Source organism: Desmodus rotundus, chromosome X, assembly GCF_022682495.2.
Source record: "Desmodus rotundus isolate HL8 chromosome X, HLdesRot8A.1, whole genome shotgun sequence".
In the NCBI taxonomy this organism is placed as follows: domain Eukaryota; kingdom Metazoa; phylum Chordata; class Mammalia; order Chiroptera; family Phyllostomidae; genus Desmodus; species Desmodus rotundus.
In genome coordinates this window covers 9,190,978-9,215,695 of record NC_071400.1, presented here as the reverse complement: position 1 = coordinate 9,215,695, position 24,718 = coordinate 9,190,978, and the positions used below count along the sequence as shown (strand labels likewise).

General features: G+C 38.3%; 1 protein-coding gene and 1 pseudogene across 4 annotated transcripts in view; both read left to right on the top strand.

The window, feature by feature from the left end:
- The window catches only part of HDAC8 (histone deacetylase 8), a 236,960-nt gene that overhangs the window by 43,435 nt on the left and 168,807 nt on the right, over positions 1 to 24,718 (top strand). The gene's annotated exons all lie outside the window — the stretch shown is intronic.
- LOC112299993 (synaptonemal complex protein 3 pseudogene) lies at positions 23,834 to 24,598 on the top strand (annotated as a pseudogene).

Here is a 24,718-nt window from a genome sequence, read left to right as displayed (position 1 = left end):
GGACACATGGACAAAATCAAGGGAGAGGGTGGAGGTGGGGGAGGGAGGTGGGGGAGGGAGGTGGGGGAGGGAGGTGGGTTCGGCTGGGGTGGGGTGGAGGGATGGGGAGAAAATGCATATAACTGTAATTGAATAACAATAAAATTTTTTTTAAATAAAAAATAAAAATAAATAATCTTTAAAAAAGAAGTTAAATACAAATTTATCATAGTAATTCCAGCAATTCTACTCCCAATAGAAATAAAAACATGTATCTACACAAAGACTTGCATGTGAATGTTCATAGCAGCTTTATTCTGTTCTATTCATTTGGTTATTCATAATAACCAGAAAGTAAAAACAATCCAAGTGTTCATCAATGAATGCACGGATAAACAAAATATGGTACACCCATTTAATGCGGTATTATTTAGGGATTTAAAAAGGAATGAAATATAGGCCTAGCTGGTGTGGCTCAGTGGGTTGAGCACTGGCCTGTGAACTGAAAGGCTGCGTGTTCAATTCCTAGTTAGGGCACATGCCTGGGTTGCGGGCCACGTCCCCAGTTAGGGGTGTGCGAGAGGCAACTGATTGATATTTCTCTCATACATCGATGTTTGTCTCCTTGTCTTTCTCCCTTCCTTCCCTCTCTCTACAACATAAAATATTTAAAACAAAGAGGAATGAAATATTGATACCTGCTGTGACATGAGTGAACCTCAGAAACAGTATGCTCAGCAATCATGCTCATAGGTATTTCCCCAAATGAGCTGAAAACTTATATTCATATAAAAACTTGCACATAAATGTTTATAGCAGTTTTATTTATAATTGCCAAAATCTAAAAGCAGCCAAGATATTTATCAGTAGGTAAATGGCTAGGGAAACTGTGTTACATTCATACAAGAGAATATTGTTCAGCAATAAAAAATGAGCTATCCTATATCATATAACTGAAATTAGTTAAGAGAGTAGAACATAAATATTCTCACCAAAAAAGAAATATGTTAGGTGATGGATATGTTAATTAATTATATGGGAGCAATCCTTTCACAATGTATCTCAAATCACAACGATGTACATTTAAAGTATCTTACAATATTGTATGTCATTTATGCCTCAGTAAAGCTGAAAAATTTTAAACTGAGCTTTCAAGCCTCAAAAAGACATGGAGAAAATTTAAATGCATATTGCTAAGTAAAAGAAGCCAATCTGAAAAGACTACATACTGTTTGATTCCAACTATATGATATTCTGTAAGAAGAAAACCCACAGAGGCAGTAAAAAGAATAGTGATTGCCAGGGGCTTGGAGGGGAAAGGAGGAATAATTAAGTGGAGCACAAGGGATTTTTAGGGTGGAGAAACTATTCTGTATGATTTTATAATGATGGATACATTATATCATACATTTATCAAAACTAATGTAACTTTACCATACTAAGAGTGAGACCTACTGTAAGCTATAGACTTCAGTTAATAATAGTGTATCAGTGTTGTAATAAATGTGTCATGCTAATGCAAGATGTTAATAGGGTAAAGTATATGCAGGGGAGGGGGTATATGGGAACTCTGTTCCATCTGCTCAATTTTTCTGAAAATCTAAAACTGTTTTAAAAAAGGAACTCTATTCATAAAAATACATTATGCTAAGTAAAATAAGCCAGAGAGAAAAGCCCACATACTGCATATAATTTCATTTATATGGGATATGCAGAAAGAAAAATCTATAGAGACAGAACATAACTGAGTGGTTTCCTGGGTCTGAGGGTAGGAACAGGGATTAACTGTAAACAGGAATGAGGAATCTTATTGGAGGGATAAATATATTCTAAAACTGGCCCTGGCTGGTGTGGCTCAGCGCATTGAGTGCCGGCTTGTGAACCAAAGTGTCGCCGGTTCAATTCCCAGTTGGGGCACATGCCTGGGTTGTGGGCCAGGTCCCAGTGTGGGGGCACACAGGAGGCAACCACACATGCATGTTTCTCTCCCTCTCTTTCTCCCTTCTACTCTGTCTAAAAATAAATAAATAAAAATCTTTTTAAAAATATTCTAAAACTGGATTAGGATGATGATTGCCCAATTCAGTAAATTTATTAAAAATCATTGAATTGTATACTTAATATGGGTAAATTTTATGATATCTAAATTATACCTCAATAAAGTAAAATAATTTCATTTGATCTCATATTTTAAAATTGTGTGTTATACATTAGTTCCTTAAAACTGTGAACCGTATAAATAATGTGTAGTGAACTCCCATGTTCATTGAGCAGAAAACTTAATATTGTTAAGACAGCAATACTCCCAAGCGGATCTACAGATTCAAAACAATCCCTATCAAAATCCCAGCTGACTTTGTATAGGCATTGACAACTTGATTCTAAAAATTCATATGAAAATGCAAGGTACCTACCAAAATAATCTTGAAAAAGAACAAAATTGGAGGACTCACAACGTATCAACACAGCATAAGAATGGTGTAAGGACAGACATATAGATCAATGGAATATAATTGGGAATCTAGAAATAAACCCTCACATTTATGGTCAATTGATTTTAGATAAAGGTAGTTAGGTGGTGCAGTGGGGGAAAGAATAGTCTTTTCACCAAATGGTGCTGGAATAACTGTGTCCACATGCAAAAGAATGAATTTGGACCTCTGCTTTATACCATACATACATATTTGCTCAAAATGGATCATAGACCTAATGTAAGAGCTAAAACTATAAAACTCTTAGAAGAAAGCACAGAGATATATCTTTGCAACCTTGGGTTAGGCAGTCTGTGTAGATATATCACTGGAAGCAGAAGCAACAAAAGAAAAATAAATAGTTTGGAGTTCATCAAAACTAAATTTGGGGGGCTTTGAGGAATACCATCAAGAAAATGGAAAGACAACCAATAGAATGGGAGAAAACACTCACAAATCATATATGTAATCAGAGGTTTGCATCCAGAATATATAAAGACCACTTACAACTCATTAATAAAAAGACAAATACAAATGGAGACAACTTACTTGAACAACAATAAAAAATATTTAAACAAAAGACAAATAACCCAACTAAAATATGGGCAAAGGATTTGAATAAATGTTTATCCAAAAAAGATGTACAAATGGCCAATAAGCACATGAAAAAATGTTCAACATCTTTGGTCATGAGGGAAATGCAAATCCAAACCACAATGAGATACCTACCACTTTATACCCACTAGGATGGCTAGAATCAAAAAGACAGGTAATAAATGCAGGTGGGGAAAGAGAGAAATTGGAACTCTCGTACATTGCTGCTGGGAATGTAAAATGGTGTAGCCGCTTTGGAAAACAGTTTGGCAGTTCTTCAAAAGCAAACCATATACCTGCAGACACATACATCCATTTGATGTTTCTTATAACAGCAGGAAGGCAAATGTGGCTGGAACAAAGTGAGTAGTAGGGGCAGAGGCAGGAGAAGGTGACACATCATTCAAGGCCTTGTGGACTATGGTGGGACTTTGGATTTTATTGTGAATGTGAAGGAATTTTGAACAGGGGGTCTTGGGTCTTAGTGATTTTGTAGTGTCCATCGGAAGGCGTGAGAAAGAGACAGAAAGAAGTCAGTGCCCTGGCTGGGTGGCTCAGTTGGTTAGAATATTGTCCAATGCACCAAAATGTTGTGAGTTCGATCCCCGGTCAGGGCACAACGGACCCTAGGTCCGCAGGCTCTATCCCCTGTCGGGGCGTGTATGGGAGGCAACCGATTGATGTTTTTCTCTCACATCAATGTTTCTCTCTGTCTCTCTCTCTCTCTCTCTCTGTCTCTCTCTCTCTGCCTCTCTGTCTCAAATCAATAAACATATCCTCAGGGGAGGGTTAAAAAATCTTTAAAGAAATGAAAGAAGTCAGTGATTACTGTGCAGTTTTGAAGACCCACCTGTGATCAGGAACCATAACTGTGTAACGGTGTACATCTGCAGTTATATGGTATGTTCCAACAGCACTTGGCCATCCTCACTTGGGAGCAGGAAACAAAACAAAACAAAACGGGTGCTCACACTGAATAAAACTCCAATCTTTCTTGGCAATAATATTCCTAAATTTCTTCTGTCTTACCAAATTTCTCCTAATGCAGTTTAGCCCATTCTTCCCTGTGCTAATGAACATGTACACACTATCCCTTCATAGAAGAAAAGATAGTTTAAGTCAGATGGTACCCCTGCTCTGCTCCAATGGCTGCCCATCTCACTGAGAATAAAGTCCAAGCTCCTTGTAATGGCCCCTGTGATTCAGTCCCATCAGAACTCATCTTGTACCACTCTCCTTCATTAACTGTGTTCCAGCCACACTGGCTTTTCAGCTTCTCAGATAGGCCAAGGAAGTTCTTTCTTGCCTCAGACTACGGGCAATGCTGTTCTGTCCGCCTGGAACACTTCTCCATCTCAGTGTGGGTGAGTTCCGTTTCACTTTCAGGTGTCTGTGTAAATATTATGTACTCAGAGAAGCTTTCGCCCATCTGAAGTGCTACACATACACACACCCAACCAGTACTCTGAGTGCTGTTTTTGTAATATTGCTTGTCACAATACTCTGTTTTCTTGTTTGTTTGTTTTTGTATTTTATATCTGCTTCCACATATCCCTGCCTCTCCCTCCACGTATTGTGACATCATTAAGAATAGGCTATTATCTGTATCATCTGTTCATCCTTATTCCCAGGGTATAGAACAGGGTGAGTGCTCAATGCAAATCTGCATTTTGAGGGAGGGAGGAAGGGAGAAGCCTCTTTTGTTATCTACACCCAATAAATAATTCCTCGTTAGGATTAATTCTCAAGTCCTTAGTTATTCGTATTGCCCCCTACTGGACTCTTCTGTAAGTGGAATAAAATCCCAATTTCCTGACTGAGTTGAATATTAGGGGGTTATCGTATTATAGACTTTTAGAATCAGGAAGAACTGGAAGTCATCTATTCCAACCTCTGTCCATATAGAAACCTTTCCACAGCATCTATCCCAGGAACTCTTTAGAGGTGCCTCAATGGCAACTACAGCAAGTAAAGGGATGGCTGAATATAATAGGGTTCTAGACACCCCCCAAGTGTCCAGCCCCTACTCACACTTTAACCAGAGTGCTGACTTTGTTTTGTATATTGCAGTTCCATGTGAAATGTCACTGTGGACAAAACCCATTCTTCTGCTTAAGGAAAATTTTGAAACTGCTAATCTGGCCTGTGCCTGAACAAGCTCAGGGACTGGGAATTCATTGTCTTGATATTCCTTAGTGCTGTTTTTACATTTCTGTCTTCAATACTTAAAGATGACACTACTGACAGCAGTCACCATTAATGTGTATGCTTGTCACTACAAAGACAAATGTCCCACCAAATGGTTCTTTGTACATTTAAAGCCTGTCCATTGGTTTGACACAGTAGTCACGAGTTGAAGAGGCTGTTTATGTCATAGATATGTGTTGATGCTACAGATCAAGATGATCTGTGCAGCCTCCCAGCAGCCTAAGGCTGTGCTGCTCAGAACTCAGCATACTCAGTCAGTACTCAGTACTCAGAACTGCTTCAGTATTACCTCACATCCTATCTTCTACCTTCCTTATTTGTTTCACATCCGTGAATTACCTTCTGTGTTTAAAAATTAAATTTCACCCCAGTGATATTCACCCACTTTGCCAATTGATCCAAGTCATTTGAAAGTGTGTCTGCCAAACAACACTGCCATATCTAATTTTATTTGGGACATATTAATGCAAAGCTCCCTATAGTAGTTTTTTTTTTTTTCCTAAAGCTAATGACATATCTCTAGGTCCACGACCAGCCACTACATACATCCATGATTCGTTTCTCCATGGGTTTGTTTTTTATGGGTGGGGAGGTTGGGCAATGAATCACAGGCCCTTAAAGTTTCTTGATTTGGGTACTGGCCACTTTATTTTTCAGTGAGCTATTCCAATCTTTTTCTAGCTTATTACATTTGACTTTGTAAATGTATAATGTGAAAGTCATTTTCCTTTTTTTTATTCAAGGTAAATAACATGAATCCCTTTCTCCATTCTTTAGCCATTTCACCATTGCCATAAATTCTTTAAAATAAAAAAAAGTATTTTCAGAGCCTACCACATGCCAAATACTTTGCTGTCCTGAAGATATAAAGGTGATTAAGATACAGTCCTTGCTCTCAAAGGGTTTATAGTCTAGTGCAATGGTTTTTAACCAGTGTGCCACAAGAATTTTTAAAATATGCAATACCTGACTATTTAGTCAGGGACACTGATCTCTTTTCCCTTAGATTATCAAATTAAAAAATGACAACAGCCAACACAACAAAAACTGTCTGGTGTGAATGAATCAAAATTATACCTATTGCCCTGACTGACTGGCATGGCTCAGTTCATTGAGCATCATCCCACAAAGTGGAAGGTCGCTGGTTAGGTTCCTGGTCAGGGCACATGCCTGCGTTGTAGGCCCCGTCCCCAGTTGGGGTGCATGAAAGAGGCAACCAATCGATGTATCTCTCACACATTAATGTTTCTCTCCCTGTCTTTCTCTCTCCCTTCCTCTCTCTCCAAAAGTAAAGAAATAAAATGTTTCCTTAAAAAGGGAAAAAATAAACCTATTTTTGTCATATTGGCAAAAATATATTTTTTAGTGTGCCGCAGAATTTTAATAATTAATTTATGTGTGCCATGAGATTAAAAAGGTTGAAAATCGCTGGTCTAGTGGAAGAGACAGGTACATGAAGTAATCACTGCAAGCCAATTAGATTAAATGCCACAATAGAGACTTGAAAAAATTGCTGCAGTCCAAAAGGAATCAACTTTTTCTTCTTGGGAAAAGAAAGTGGAACTTCAGGGATGTCTTCACAACTAGATCTTAAAGGATAGGTAAGAAGTTGTCAGAGGAGATAGAAGTCATTCTCCATCCAAGACTACATAGGTGCGAAGCCCCAGAGAGTTGAAGAATATATTGTGTTTGGGATAGGGAGAGTTTGATGAGGTTAAGTTGTGGGCACTAGAGGGGAATGGTAAGATAACAGGCCTGAGCAAATAGGCAGGGGCAAAATTATAAAGGACTTTGCAAACTATGCTACAGAAAGGATCTTTTTTCCTGTAGTCATGGGGTCTCGCGGAGGGATTTTTAAGCAGGGTAGTGATATTGTCAGAATCATGCTTTAGGAAGTTATGAGCAGTGTAAAATGTGCTGTGGACGAGGGAACAGTGGAAGGAACACAGGAGTCAAGGTGCAGAATGCAGCCAATGCCTTCAGTCCCTTGGGACATAAATCATTTTTGTTTCTCAACTATAAATGGGGAACAGCCATTTCTTCCCCTACTTCTCATGCGCCTAATGAGAATAAATGAGATCATATGTTCTCTGAGCCTTAGAAGAAAGCTTTCAGGTTAGGGCTAGGTGGTTGGAACTTGAGGCAGGCATCATACACATTGTATAATTTTATACTTACTCATGCACATCTTGTGTGTTTTTAAAGTGTGTATCGCTCTTTTCTTACAGCTTGATTCAACTCAACTGTAAGCTCCTCAAGGGTGGAATCCAGGACATCTTGTGTTGTCCACAACCCTGGGGACAGAGAAAGAGCACAGAATGAGTCCTCAGCACCTACCTGCAGGTTACTTGCATAGTGTCCCCTGTTAGGCAGATGGCCTGAGACTAGAGACTGAGGCATTAGAGGAGGCCACAGTACTATTGGGGGCTGGTAGTAATGTTACATTTCAGGGCCTATTCTCTAGCCGTTGGCCAAAAAGATTCCAAACTTTGTTCCAGTATGCATGGGAGTGCCGCAAAGGCCCCTTATTTCCTGCCTTAAGCATGACACCTTCTTATAAATATAAGAGGTAAATCACAAAAGATCTCTTTATACAAAATAGAAATAATTACCATTATGCTAGGAAGTCACAATCCGCAGGTGAAAGGTATTGAGTAGAATATGTGCATGCTGTGATTGGGAATAATATTTCAGAATTTAGCTAGCCATTTGTTTGCAGATAAGGTGTAAAAAGAATATTCAACATGTTTTTTTTTTCTGTCTTTCTGGTATTATAATCAATGTAGATAGAACACGACAACACCCTAGGTGCAAGTTTTTAAATGCAAGTTTTGAAAAGTTTCAGTAACACATGGTCAAATTTTGTACAGAGGCTTAATCCCATTGCCAAAAGGATGTTTGAGGAGCATCCATATTTTTGTATATCAAAAATTACCCTATTTTTAACTTTTTGAGGAAATTCCATACTGCTTTCCATAGTGGCTGCACCAGTCTGCATTCCCACCAACAGTGCACTAAGGTTCTTTTCTTCACGTCCTCACCAGCACTTGTTGATTTACTGATGACAGCCATTCTGACAGGTGTGAGGTGATATCTCATTGTGGCTTTAATTTGCATCTCTCCAATATATTCAATAAAAAGGGAAAATTACCCTAGATTTGCATCAGCAGAGGCCAGAAAGTCTTAAAGTTTATTTCCTGCATTTTAAAAGAAATTTCGTGTTCTCATTCTTCTCTCTCCTCTCCTCTCCTTTCTGATTCGGCAGAGGTTGTGATCAGTTCACTGAACACAATGGCATTTCCTCCTATCCACACCTAATATAAACTGCAGCCAATTTACTTGGGTCAATTACGTAGGTTGGGGATGCAAGCTCATAAAGTCCTTGGCTCTTGAAACACTCGTCTTGTGTGCCAGGACCAGGTGCAGAAATACAAATACATATATATTAAGCCTGGGACAGCCTGCTTTGCCAGTGGTTTGTTTTTTTTTTTTCTATTTAACTAGAAAGGTTGAGCAGGCACAGTTTCCATCAATTAAGTCTAAAATGTTACTTTTCTTGTGGGGGAAGAGAGTACATTTAATTTCTCAATTTAGTATTGCTGTCTCAACCATTAAGGTTTTTAAGCTTCAGTAAATGAGAGTTTTAAGTAAAAAGTGATATTTTTGATTTACCAGAATGTTCGGGGATGGAATAGCCTGGTTAATTGAATTTCCTGGTTTAGGGGGCAGTTAGACCAGACAGACTTCTGTTGTTTTATACATATTTCTTAACGTTCTTTAAACATGTATCTATACCTTTCTGCCGTAGTAAGCACAGTAGCTGGACCTGTTGAATATGCTGCTGTCATTTAGAGTTAAACAGTGTTTCTGTACCCTGTGTTCTCATGCAATCAGTTCGAGGCAGTGCACACTGCTAAACCTGGGGCACACACTGGGAATTGGCTGTTCAATACTTGTTTGGGTCTTCTCATTTACCTCTTTCCCTAAGAGAAGAATACATAAAAGAAAAATTCAACTAGCCAAGTAAAGATTTTGATTTGCTAATCTATACTTTACTGAACAAAACCATATTTTAGAGCAGAAAAATTCTACCTATGTTATCTAAGGAAAAAACGTGCTAAAGAAGCTTAGAGCCAGAAAAATGAGACCTTGCATGCCCAAAGGAAACCACAAGTGAATTTAGTTCATCATTCAATTTACTCCCTAGTTGTATTAACCGTATAGCAATTTTCAGGGACCCACTCACCACTTGGACTGCTCTGTAGTGCAAATATTAGGTTCTGTTTATAAACTCTCTAAGATTCTTGGTGGTAAACAGAACCGCTTTACAGTTTTTCCACTAGTTTACCTTGGACAACATAATTATCCAAGGGGAAATATGGTTCGTGGATTCTAAAAGTGGCTTTCTGGCACTTTTCACCGTAACAAATTCAGAGTCCGTTTTCTTGATTCATTGTCAAGCAAATGTTACCTTATTTCTACTCTCCTAAGCCTTCATCTGTCTTCAATATGACTGCTTATCATGCCACATGGTGTGGAGAGAGTGAGAACTCTATAGAATTATGATGCTGTCACATTGATTTTGTCTCCCGGATAACATCTTTGGTTTTGTCACTCAGTTAATGGATTTGCTTCTATTAACAACCTGGGCCTTTTGACCTAATCCTTTTTCACACATTGTCCTGTCTAAATTCTACATCCAAAGGTGCTAGGTCAGTAGCTAAATTGGGTTTATAGAAGAAAGGACCACTGCAAAGTCAATTTGTGCAAATTTGGCCCTGGGTCATTTACTGGCTTTGAGGGGAAGGGGATTTTAAAAACCCATTTAATTCCCAAATCCACATTACCTGAAAGTTGAAATGATTAAAGTTTGGTGGGTTATTAAAGTTACTACTAGAAGGATCTGTGCTGGTTTGTTTTCTAAACCAAAAAGCTCTTAAATTCAAGTAAGAAAAATGGCGAAGGGGATAGAGGCAAACAGAAAAAGTGGTACATGGGAAAGACAAGTGAAGAGGAAAGAGAAAACTGACAAAGTAGACTAATTTCACCAACATTACACAGTTGGGTTGGTTCATACGCATGAAGGGGAAGTGGAGGAAATTATGAGAAATAGAAGAAGTAATAGATGTTGATAGAATGATATCAAAATTGTTTAACAAAGTGACTAAGCTTGTGGGCTGATTAACCAGACTGCCTAAATTCAAACTCAGGATCAGCTACTTTCTGTGTGACCTTGGACAAGTTACTTAATCTCCCTATGGTTTCATTTCCTCGTTGATGAAATGGAAATAATAATAGTACCTACCTCACAGGACTGTTGTGAAAATTAATTGAATTAATATACTGAAAGCACCTAGTACAGTTCTTGGCACAGGTGAATCAATAAATGTTGGCTATTATTTTTGTTATATGCCAACAACAGAGAAAAACAAAACCACACTACAGCTTGTTTCATGGACACGGACAACAGTGTCGTGATTACTAGGGGGAGGGGAGTATAAGGCGGATAAATGGTAATGGAAAAAAATACAATAAAGAAAAAAAAAGGAAAGGGGAAAATTATCCTTGGTCCATGCCACTATCAAGAATCAAAATAGCTATAATTAAAGAATGACAAGAGTTATGGTAACACTAAAAGAGAAAATAGATATCTGAGCAAGTCTGAGGAAGGACTAAATAAGAAAACACTGGAAATCTGTAATGCTGATTCTGAATACCAGAACAAAAAAGAAAAGGATGATTGTTACAAAATATTTGCCAAGAACAATTAAGTTGTTGAACACTGCAGGTATCTGGCTCTGCCTAGGTTGAGGTAGCCACCTGATGTTTTACATAAATGTCTTGAAGTCATGATCCAAGAATCCCTGATCTCTGGCGTAATGGACATAAAAACAGCAAATGTAGTTGACTGGGCCCTGCACTTTTTCTTTCTTTTTTTTAGTAGTTTATTTTTATTGTATTTTTTCCATTACCATTTATCCCCCTTATCCCTTCTTCTACTGCCCACCACCCATCCGCCTCCTCCCTGCAGTCACCACACTGTTGTCCGTGTCTATGAGTTCTTTTTCTTAATCAATGACTTTGTGCTTTACAGTTTAGCAAGTTTAGCAGGGCATTTAAGAAGTTAGATGTTTCTAAGAAAAAGGAATGCCTAGCCACAAAGTTGCAGGCACATTTCTCAAAGTTTTCAGAAATGTATCTGCTAAACCTGCTCTCATTCTCTGAATACATCTGTGTTGATTATGTGAAAGGCAAAATGTGCTGGACAACTGAGGAGACAAATTATTTTTTTCAGCTATTGCAATGGAGAGAACATTTATTAAGGAGGACTATCTCAAAGAAAACGAAGGAGGCCTGGGGTTTTATAGAGACAGGCAGGTAAACAAGGGAGTCATCTATGAGTGTTAGAGGAATCATTTGGAAAAATGGAGATGGATAATATGTCAGGGTAGGATGTTCCCTTTCAGTTAGCCTCTTCCCGGAAAACCAAGGAAAGGGGTTCTTAACCATTACTGATTTCTGGGGAACACAGGGCTCAAATAAACTGCAGCATTACCATTTCCCCCTTTTGTTCCAGACAAATACCTTTCATTGCTGAGCAACTCAGATGCAATTTTAAACCTCCTGAGTAGGATGAAGCTGGGTCTAAGAAATAGTCTCTTGAGGACTGTCTTAACTTGTTATTCCTGTAAAACCAGATGAACTGTCTGTTGAGTTGGTGACAAAAGTCACTTGTTTTATGGTCTTAGAGATCAGGTATCTTAAAAGAAGGAGGACTAAAATGAAAAAGAAAGATATTAATATAAAAGGTTAGGTTACAGTAATGAGCCAAGAATTGAACCTGAAGGTAACCAGTCAAGTGGCTTCTAAGACATGAGTGGAGGAAAACCTTTCCATTTTCCAGTAGCACTCATGGACCTAGGGTGTCAGTTCTCTTGGTGACATTGACCATAATCTAGGTTACCTCTCATATAAGGACATGCATGACCAAGCATTTCTCTAGACTTCCCTAGTGGCCTAGGCAACAGATTGTTCAAGAGGAATTCCAGTCATGCATGGTCTGCCGCTGTGATGAATTCTTCCAGGTTTGTATCAAGTCATCAGGCTGGAGCTTGCAGGGCTGCTTCAGGTCCCAGAGAAGAAAGCAAGCTGTAAGGCAGTGCAGGGTCCTGATAGGGGTTTGGGCAGTCATGTTTCAGTTCTTGATTACTCCAAGTCAGGCAGAGGAAGAAAAATTGGAAAAATTAGTTTGGAGGATATTAGCCAGATGCTGAAGAAAACTGATAATTGAAAATTTGGTTAAGTACCAACAATTTGGTCAAAGTAACAGGATCCAGTCCAGTTTCCACATAGGTACCAAAACTGGTTTTTTATGTACAAAAGAAAGTTAATGTCTCTATCACAAAAAAACCCCTCAAAGTTTGCATACTCATCAGTAACCTGCCATTATAAAGAGATGCAAAATAGCTCAAAGACAATAACTACATCCTGATAACCTGGAATGGCGCGCTATAGATGAGGCAGAATTTTCCTTTGAAACACAAAATGTCTCTATACAGTCATTTCCCCTTTTGATTAAAGATAATCTCAAAGAAAGAATATTTTTGAACTCAAAACAAGGCTAGTCTCACAATAAACAAGGGAAAGATTAGGTAAATGGGAGTTTATCAAAATTAAAAACTTTTGTGCTTAAAATGACATTATTAAGAAAGTGAAAAAGACAACGTACAGAATGGAAAAAATATTTGCAAAAACTATTTGTAAAAAAGGTCTGCCACCCAGAATACATACAGAACTCCTACAACTCAACAACAAAAAGCCCAATTTACAAATGGGCAAAGGACTCAAGCAGACATTTCTCCAAAGATACATACAAATGCCAACAAGTACGTGAAATGATGCTTGACATCATTAGTCACCAGGGAAATGCAAATCAAATTCATAGTGAGACACCACTTCACACCCAGTAGGATGGCTAGAATTTTTAAATTAAAAAAATAAACAGAAAAAAAGTGATGGTGACGATGTAGAGAAATTGGAACCCTTGTACATGGCTGGTGGGAATGTAACACTGCAGTCATTATAGAAAACAGCTTGGAGGTTCCTGAAAAATTAAACAGAGGATTACTATATGTCCTAGCAATTTCACCCCTAAGTATATAAGCCAAATGAATTGAAAACAGGTACTCAAATACTGGTACATGAATGTTCATAGCACCATTATTCACAAAAGCCAAAAGGTGTAAACAACCCAAATTTCCATCAACAAATGACTATATAAACAAATGTGGTATATATCTATAACTGAGCCATAAAAAGAAATAAAAGTATTGATCCATGCTACAACACATATGAACTTTGAAAATATTGTGCTAAGTGAAAGAAGCCAGACACAAAAGATTGTATATTGTATGATGACACTTACATGAAATACCTCGAATTAGGTGAATCCATAGGGACAGAATGCTGATTGCTCGTTTTCAGGAACTAGGGGGAGGGGAGCAATAGAGAATGACTGCTTAATTGGTGCAGGGATTTTTTTTGAGGTACTATAAAGGACACATGGACAAAATCAAGGGGGAGGGTGGAGGTGGGGGAGGGAGGGGGGTTCAGCTGGGGTGGGGTGGAGGGATGGGGAGAAAAGGCACACAACTGTAATTGAATAACAATAAAAAATTAAAATAAAAAAAAAGGTTCGGAACTAGATTAAGATGATGGTTCCACAACGTTATAAGTGCACTAAATGCCACCGGATTATATAATTTTAAATGGTTATTTTTATTTATGTGAATTTTGCATCAATAAAAATTAGGTCTCATTAGATTTAACCTCACTAGCAAGAATAATAGCATCAATAAAAACAGTAAAAATTAGGTCTCATTAGGAAGAATAATAATTTACCATATAGAACTTAAGCTCGCTTTGCTAGAAATTTCCATAAGAAATCTCAGTTTGAAATTTTAAAAGTCTATTAAGGTTAGGAAGCCAAGTGAAGAAGATTTTACCTGTAGTACCTATAAATTTGAGGGAACTCTTCTTGGAGTTCCCCACATATTCTAAGGTTCCAGGGCCTACTGGGAAGAAACCTTCCTTGCCCAGAGCCCTGTAAGACAGGTAGCAGGCTAGTTTTCCCAAGAGGGCTTTGTGTGCAGTGGCTCCATAAAGTCAACCTTAGTTTCTTCAAAGTATCTGATCATATCTGATTCAATGAGCATCATTCACAAATATGACATTCCAGACAAGGCCTTGGTTATATAACCAGTGCTTCTAATCATGCCATGATAACAAGTAGGACAGGCAGGTTCTTACTGAGCCTATGCAGATAAGTACATTAATATAAAAATAACAATACTCAATAAGAGTTTCTGAATCCTAGAGGGCTCAGACAGGGAGGATAAGATATCATTTACGAGTGGTTCATTTCCATTTACAAAAGTATGGTTTACTAAATTATTATGAGTTACAAATAGGATAAGAGAAAAGAGAAGAAAGTTCCTTATACATCCAGAAAGCAGAACATTAAAATGTCAGCAATATTCTAAATAAAAGCCACAATTATACCTCATTAGTTCATGCAGGTCTATGTGATTATTTCTTGTTTCATTCAACCCGGTGTTAGCAGTCTCATTAATCCATCTGCTTCTCAAGTAGAGTTCTTGAAATCCTGATTCAGTTCACTGGTATGGTCTCAAAATTATTTAAACTCTACAATCAGAAGCCTGTAATCAACAGTACTTGGCATAATTCTTTTCCATGGGGGCTCTGCAACAGTCTTTCTCTGTTGAAGATGAAGCACTCTAGCTTGTATTTGATTACAAGTGCTTTTGGGGACCTATCAGATTAAAACATAAAAAACTATCTATAGATGACAAAAGACTTACAAAATAAATGTGGTTAACTTACTACTGATCATTTTCAAAAGTGAAGGTTCTGATGAGAGCTTATTACAAGAATAACAATGCAGCCGACAGGGATGTGTGGCTGTTTCGGTGGCATGCAAAACAAGGTAAAAGTCAATCCAAAATTTTTAGATAAAATATGCATAGACATAATGATTAAACCTATTTTCAGAGATGATATTGTATCTAATTTATAAAAATGGATGAACATAATCTTATAGAGATAAAAAATCCTCAAATATATAATAATCCTGATAAAATATACAATAAATATACCAAGTATATAGTCAGAATATATTGAGAATATCAAGTAAAGAGATTTAGTAAACCGGAGTAGGTCTTAAACATCTAAATATTAATAAAATTTCATAGGTAATTGATATGAATCCCCAATTGAAAACTAATGACCTAACAGATGCTAGATTTAAAATAAAGGAGTTAAGACCAAGTTAACATTTAAAAAATTAAAAAATTATGACCTAAAACACTATACTGTAGTTGTCTAAGATCTGACAAAGCAGCATCGGGACTCTGACAAATAGAAACATATGGCCAGCGAGGATGCTGATGAATCTCTAGGCACTTCCTATACAGCACACAATTTCTGGAATATATAAATAACAGCATTTTGCCTGTACCAATGTAACCTAGGGAAGGCTGAGTATCTCTTCTGATTTGGCAATTCTTCCCATGCATCTCATCAATAGTAACATACTGAATAAACCTAATTATTTCTAGCACCTCTCTTTTTATAACATGAAAGGATAAATCCTTTGTGATTTTCCAGGGACCCTGTGGGACTCAGTTAAGATAGGCTTATGGGTAACAGAAAGATAACACTTGCTTTTCTATCTAACCAAAATGATGATAAAAGATCATAAAAGCGAACATAGGACAGGATTTGATTGTAAAGAACCTCATCTCTTTCCTAAGTGAGAAGACTGCTTTCTTTTTTAAAAATTATTTTATTGTTGTTCAAGTCCAGTTGTCTGCATTTACCCCCCACCACTCCTCCGCACCCCAGCCATCCCTACCTCGCTCCCCTGATTCCAAGCCCCCTTGGTTTTGTCCATGTGTCCTTTATAGTTGTTCCCGAAAACCCTTAAATAATCCAGAACATAAAGTCAATATAAACCATAGGTCATTCTACTAAGACACAGAATCTTCATTAGAGGAAGATTACTTACACTGTATTGGGGTGTCCAACCTGTGGCCCGCAGGCTGAATGCAGCCCAGACTGGCTATGAATGAGGCCCAACACGAAATCATAAATTTACTTAAAACATTATGAGATTTTTTTGTGTGATTACATGTCACAATGTATTTAATGTGTGGCCCAAGACAACTCTTCTTCTTCCAGCATGTCACAGAGATGCCAGAAGGTTGGACACCCCTGCAAAGCAAAGCTTTTACAACCTAAAATTAAGAAAAGACAAATAATTTTTTAAATGTCATTTTAACAGAAAGAAAACCAAATTATAGTTTTGCATCAGTATAGTGTTTGATACTAAAGTTCTTTTTGGAAATTTTATAAATAAATCCATCTAACCTTAGTCAACTTTGACCTCAACAAATCAAGTTCCCCTTCTGTGAAACATCTACCATTTCCTATATCCATGCACTTCTCTAAGTAGCAAAAAAAATAACATGGTCAGTCATTAATAGACCCAAATACATATAGTATCTTGGTGGCATGTAAAAATAAGAAGCAAAAGCATATAAACTTAAAATTATGCTTGGTAATTAATGGCATTCTCTTAGAAATAATTTAGGTACCTGATGAATACCCATTAATTAACAAAATTTAGTATCAGCTCAAAGTTTGTTACCTAAACATCTTGTAAATTATCTCCACACTCACATATTACAAAATATAATTTGTGTTGAAATAAAATTGGTTAGAATAATGACTCAATTTGGTTGAACAAATTTACATTTGTCATAGTCACAAACATTTAGTAGAATTAATGTTAGCTTATTCAACTGGTAAACCTGTATAAGTTTTAGAAGAATATGCCAATGTAGAATAAAAATCTAAATGTATATATTTTTAAAAGATTGTATTTATTTATTTTTAGAGGGAGGGAAAAGGAGGGAGAAAGAGAGGGAGAGAAACATCAATGTGTGGTTGTCTCTTGTAAGCCCCCTAGTGGGGCCCTGGCCTGCAACCCAGGCATGTTCCCTGACTGGGAATTGAATCAGTGACCCTTTTTGCAGGCCAGCACTCAATCCACTGAGCCACAGCAGCCAGGGCTAAATGTATATTATACTTAACATTGGTAAACCAGGGAAGATAGGTGATCGTAGTAAACCAAAATTATTAGTCATCTTAGTCAAAGATTTACCTAAATTATAGGAATATTAATTCTTACAACATTTAAGTTTGCTTTTTAATTTTTTTCTTGTATTTATTGGGGTTACATTAGTTAATAAAATTATATAGATTTCAAGTATTCATTTCTGTAATATATCATCTGTATATTGCATTGTTTACCACCCAAAGTCAAGTCTCCTTCTGACAACGTGTATTTGATCCCCTTTACTACCTCTCCCTACCCCTGCCCCTTCTCTCTGATAACCACCATACTGTGACAACTCATAGTATGACTATGAATTTGTGTCTGTTTGTCCTGTTTGTTCACTTGTTGCTTTCAGTTTTACATTCCACATATCAGTGGAATTATATGATTCCTGAGTTTTTCCATCTGACTTATTTCATTTAGCATGATATTGTCAAGATCTCTCCATGTTGTCACAAATGGCAGTATTTTTATCTTTTTTATGGCTGAGTAGTATTCCATTGTATTTTTGTACCACATCTTCTTTATCCAGTCATCTATCGAGGGACACTTAGTTGTTTCCATGTCTTCATCACCATGAATAATGCTGCAGTGAACATACAGGAGCATCTATCTTTATGAATAAATGTTTTCAATTTTGGGGGGTAGATACCCAGAAGAGGTATTGCTGGGTCATGTGGCAACTATATTCTTAAGATTTTGAGGACCCTCCATAGACCCTCCATACTGTTTTCCATAGTGGCTGTACCAGCTTACTTTCCCACCAGTGGACAAGGGTTCCTTTTCCTCCACAACCTCTCCAACACTTGTTATTACCTGTCTTGATTATAGCCATTCTAACAGGTATGAGGTGGTATCTCATTGTAGTTTTGATTTGCATTTCTCTAATAGTGAAGTTGAGCATCTTTTTATATATCCTTTTGGGCATTTATATGTCTTCTTTGTTCAGGTCCTCTGATGAATTTTAATTGGATTGTTTCTTTTTGAGGTTGTTCAGTTGTATGAGTTCTTTATATCTTTTGGATATTTTTTAAAAAGATTTTATTTATTTATTTTTAGAGAGAAGGGAAGGGAAGGAGAGAGGAAGAGAAACATCAATGTGTGGTTGCCTCTTGCATGCCCCCTACTGGGGGCTGACCCACAACCCAGGCGTGTGCCTTAACTAGGAATTGAACTGGCAACCCTTTGATTTTCAGTCTGGTGATCAATCCACGGAGCCACACCAGCCAGGGCTATATCTTTTGGATATTAACCCCTCATTGAAGCTATTGTTTGTAAATACCTTCTCTATTATGTTGGTTTCCTTTTTGTTCTGTTGAGGGTTTCTTTTGCTCTGCAGAAGCTTTTTAGTTTGATATAGTCCCACACTTTTTTTGCCTTTACTTTCCTTCCCTCTGGGGTCAAGTTTATAAAATCCTATCTAAGACCAAAGTTCTTAAGTGTAGTACCTATGTTTTCTGCTATGTAATTTATTGTTTCAGATCTTATATTTAGGCCTTTGATCTTATTTAAATTTTCCAGTTCTTCATGATTTGGTCTAGGAGGTTTATATATTTCTAAGAACTTGTTTCTTCTAGGTTATTGAGTTTGGTGGCATATACTTTTACATAGTATTCTTGCATGATCCTTTGTATTTTTGTAGTGTCTGTTGTAACTTCTCTTTCATTTCTGATTTTGTTCTTTGAGTTTTCTCTTTTTTCTTTAGTGAGTCCAGTCAAAAGTTTGTTAATTTCATTAATCTTTTCAAAGAACCAGATCTTTGTTGCATTAATTTTTTCTATAGACTTTTTGTTCTCTATTTCATTCAACTCTGGTCCAATTTTTATTATTTCCATCCTTCTACTGACTTTAGGCTGCAATTATTTTTTTTTCTAGGTCTTTAAGTTGTAATATTAGGTTATTTATTTGGGATTTTTCTTGTTTCATGATATAGGCCTATAATGCTATGTAAACTTCCCTCTTACTACTGCTTTTGCTGCTTTCCAAGTTTTGACGTGTCATATTGTCATTCTCATGTGTCCTTGTGTGTGTTTTGATCTCTCCTTCTAGTCCTTCTTTGACCTAGTTGTTCTTTAGTGGCATGTTGTTTAATCTCCACACATTTGTAGTTTTTCCCACTTTCTTTTTCCTGTTGATTTCTAATTTCAAAGCATTGTGGTCAGAGAATATGCTTGGTAATTTCAATCTACTTAAATCTGTAAAGGCTAGTTTATGTCCCAGCATATGGTCTATTCTTAAGAATGTTCTATGTGGCCCTGGCTGGTAGAGCTCAGTAGATTGAGTGCTGGCCTGCAAACCAAAGGGTCGCTGGTTCGATTCCCAGTCAGGGCACATGCCTGGGCTGCAGGCCAGGTCCCCAGTAGGGGGCATGCAAAGGCAACCACACATTGATGTTTTTCTCCCTCCCTTCCCCTCTGTCTAAAACTAAGTAAATACAATCTTTTTTTAAAAAAAGAATGTTCCATGTGTGCTGGCGAAGAATGTATAATCTGGTGTTCTTGAATTAAAGGCTCTGTAATGTCAATTATGTCCATTTAGTGTAATGTGTTATTTAAGGCCAATATTTCTTTATTGATTTTCTGTTTGGATGATCTGTCCATAGCTGTCAATGGAGTATTTAGGTCTCCAACTATGATTGTTTTTTGTCAGTTTCTCCCTTTCTGTTAATAATTGCTTTACATATTTCAGTATTTCCTGATGGGTGCATATATGTTTGATAAGTGCTATGTCTTCTTAATATAGTGTCCCCTTTATCATAGTAAAATGTATATCTTTACCTCTTATTACCTTTGTTTTCTTGAAATCTATTTTGTCAGATATAAATAAGTATGGCTGCACTCACTTTTCTCTGGATGTCATTTGCTTGGAGAATAGTTTTCCACACTTTCATTTTGAGTCTATATTTGTCCTTGCAGCTGAGATGTGTCTCCTAAAGGCAACATATGGTTGGGTTTTGTTTTTTGATCCAATATGATAGTATGTGCCTTTTTTGGAGGGGTGAGTTCAGTCCATTTATATTTAAAGTAATTGTTGAGGAGTTTCAAGATGGCTACAGAGTATCTTGAAGCTATACACACTTTCTCCCAGGACCACATCAGATTTAAAGCTACATTATAGAGCAATCAACCTGAATGACCAACTGAAGGACAGCTGAACAGCATTAAATCCAAGTATTTATATTAGATGGTACACAGAGACTGGCAAGAAGGGCAGAGACACAGAGAGGGCTGGCCCCTGTGCCCATGTGCAGTAGCTGAGAAGCTGAAGGGATATCTCAGTTGCAAAAGTCACCACTGAGTAGCATGGGGTCACAATCCCATATGAGAACCTTCAAACCAGAGCACCAGGGCCAGGTAGAGGAGCCTGAACAGCATTTAGCAGTGAAAATCAGTGGGGACTCAGAAAGAAGATGGAGTCTGCCAGCAACCCAGGTGCACTCCTAAGGGCCAACACACAAGCGCTCACTCTTGAGCACTCGCCCAGGCTCTGGTAGCGGGAAGGTTACTCAGGGCACACGGGAGTCATAAAGAGAATATCTGGGTGGTGTGGCCCCGAAGAGAGATCTGGAGGGTCAGCTAACGAGGTCCTGGACCTTAGTCAATATCCCATACCACCCTCTGGCACCATCCTCCCAGGGTCTAGCACTCCTATTATTGTTACAGCACCAGCCTGGGGAGTGAACTAACCCAGTCCTCCAAATACTGGTGACACCACCCTGCCAAACTTGAGTCCATCAGAAAGGTCTGTTAGCCTCAGTGAACAGGGACCTTTGGTGTCTGCTTTCTCTGGAGAAACTATAGGCACACATTCTGGCACACATTGAACTTTTGAGGCTTTGGAACAGGAGCCAGTCTTCCCTTCTACCTGCACACTTGACCAGCACCATCCTCAGTGGGAGACTGTTTTGTTCTATCTTCCCAAGTCTTGGTGGCCATACCCTGCTGAGCTCAGATCTGCAAGGGGAAGGGAAAGCAGTTAAGAACTGGGACCTTTGGAGCACACTTCCCTCAGAGGCTCTGGTCTAGGTCTAAAGTGGCTGTGGCTATGCATCTAAGGGGAAGTATAGAGCTCACTCCCCTCCTGGGGGCTTGGCTGGTGCCACCCCCAATGGAGGACTGTTTCGATCTGTTTTACCAAGTCCCAGTGGCCCTGTACTACCAAGCTTGCTTCTGCAGTGCTGACAGCTGACTATCCAACCTGAACCAGTGGTGTGCCCCTCTGGGGGGAGCTAGAGTTAGATTCTCTGGTAGAGACTGAGTGGTATGGCTTTGGAGTAGGGGCCACTTTCCCCTCATTGAGTACATGACCACACTGCACCCAAGTAGGAGACCCATTAACCCTGTCCTCCTAACCCAGTCACCCTGCCCTACTGAGCTTGTGCCATGTGGAAGGGGCAGTAGGATGCAGCCAGCCTGGGCCCACTCCACAGCCTTTCTTCAAAAGGATGCAGAGGAAGTCCAGGCAACTTCAGAGGGTGGCGGAGTAGCTAGCTGGAAGACGCTGACCTCAGAGAGCCTTGGACCTTTTATTGATCTTCCCCCAGCTCAGAGCTGCAGGAAACTGGTGCTTGTACACAGCTCTCCCCCTCCCACACACACCCAGAGCCACAATCAGTGCAGAGCATAGTAGCTCCAGACAGGTAGCCCAAGTCTTGCTACAAATAACATCTTGACACTGACTTACACTGGAACCCTATCCAGGTGGGCCCAGAACCAACACAACCATTAGTGGGCTTCAAACCTCACCAGAGCTCGACCCAAATAGCCACACAAACAGCACAGCCCAAGGTGGACTCTGACAGGCACCAGAACCTGCTGGGAACAATTCTGCCTTGGGGGCAGCTCCTGAACAGTGACTCATACATTGTGATGGAGGTCTATCCTTATAGTCAACCAACCTGAGGGTTAACTCCACCTTCAAATGAGCCAACAACATTCAAGACTCAACTACAAAAAAGGGGGGCACATAACCCATACAAGAAACATTTCTTGGATCACCTAACTCAGGTGATCTTTGGAGACATAGCAGATCTACCTAATACACACAGTCATACACAAAAAGGTACACCAAATGGGGAGGCAAAGAAATACGTCCCACATGAAAGAACAAGAGAAATCCCCAGAAAGAGAAGTAAATGAAATGGGAGCCACCAAGATACTAGATGCAGAGTTTAACACAGTGGTTAAAAGCATGCTCAAGGACCTTAGGAGAAGAATGAATGATGTCAGTGAGAAATTAAACAAAATGATAGTAAACCATAAAAAGGTCATAGAAACCATAAAAAAAAAAAACCCCTTTGGAAGTGAAGAATAGAGTAACTGAAATGAGTGCACCAGAAGGAATCAACAGCAAGCTATATGAAGCAGAGGATCAAATCAGCAAGCACCTAAGCAGAGCATCAAAGAGAAAAGAGAATTTTGAACAATGAGGAAAGGCTAAGGGACCTCTGGGGCAACATCAAGCACAAATACATCCACATCATAGGGGTATCAGGAGGAAAAGAGAGTGAGCAAGGGATAGAGAACCTGTTTCAAGAAATAATGGCTGAAAACATCACTAAAATGGTGAAGGAAAAAGTCACACAAGTTCAGGAAGCATGGAGAGTGCCAATCAAGATGAACCCAAAGAGACCCACAACAATACACATCATAATTAAAATGGCAAAGCTTAAAGGAAAAGAAAAAGAATCTTAGAAGCACCAAATGGACAGTTACCATAAGGCTGTCAGTTGATTTCTCAACAGAAAGACTTCAGGCCAGAGGGACTGGCATGAAATATTCAAAGTGATGAAAGCCAAGGACTACAACCAAGACTACTCTACCCAGCAAGGCTACCATTAAAAATTGAAGGTGAAATAAAGAACTTCCCAGACAAAAAAAGAAAAAATCTAAAGGAGTTCATTACCACCAAACCATACTGCAACAAATGGTTAAGGGCCTGCTTTAAGAAGAGGGATTAAAAAAAAAAAAAACCCGAAGTCAAATAGGTATAAAGAACAAAATGGCAACAAATTAGTACCTAGTAATAATAACCTTAAATGTAAACAGAGTAAATACTCCAATCAAAATACATAGGGTAGAAGAATGGATAAGAAAACATAACCTATATATATGGTATCTATAAGAGATCCATCTCAGAACAAAATATACACACAGACTGAAAGTGAAGGATTAGAAGAAGATATTTCGTGCAAATGGAAACAAACAAAAAAGCAGGAAGAACAATACTTGTATCAGAGAAAATAGACTTCCAAACAAAGGCAATAAGAAGAGACAAAAAAGGTCACTACATAATTCTAAAGGAATTGATCTAACAAGAGGGATATAACCCTGGTAAAACATTTACACACTCAACATAGAAGCACCTAAATATATTTTTTTAAATCTTCAGAGGAGCATGGGGGCTGCAAGGCAGAGACCTCAGTCAGGAAACATGGAAATATGTTGCCCTTTGGAAAAAACACACCAGAAAATCTGGGAATACATCAGTGGAGGATCAGGTTGCAAGAGCCTATGACTTTGAGAAAGAAGATGAAAAAGACCTGAGTGGTTCAGAGGAACACGTTACTGAAGCTAAGACTCCAGTAATTCATAAGCTTAGGGAGGAAAGGTCTTCTGCAGAATAGTTGAAGATACGGAAGGTGAAGTTCAGAATATGCCGGAAAAATTTGGAGCTGACATTAACAATGCTCTTCTTGCAAAGAAAAAGACTAGCAATGTATACCAAGGCTTCCCTCAAAACCAGTAACCAGAAAATTGAACATATTTAGAAAACCCAACAAGATGCAAGCCATAAGCTTAACCAAGAATTTCCTTAGCAGTTTCTGACTTTTTCAGCAGTGGGAGATAGATGTGCAGAAAGCTGAGGAACAAGAAGAAAAACTAGCTAATTTGTTTCAACAACAACAAAAGGTTTTTCAACTAAATCTAGAGTTGTTCAGAGCCAGAGACTGAACACAATTAAACAGTTATACAAGCAGTTCACAGAGAGCATGGAGGACCTGGAGAAGAATCAGGATACTCTACTTACTGGTGCACAAAATGAACTGAAAAAAGAAATGGCCATGTTGCAAAAACAAATTATGATGGATACTCAGTAGCAGGAGATGGCAAATGTTCAAAAGTCTCTTCAGTCCATGTTATTCTGATGACTCTCTGAAGGAAGAACCTGAACCTAATTATATGATACAATTATAAAGTTAGCTAAGAGACATATAAGTCTTTAGAGTGGCTCAAAAATTCTAATTTAAAATATTACATCATGTTAA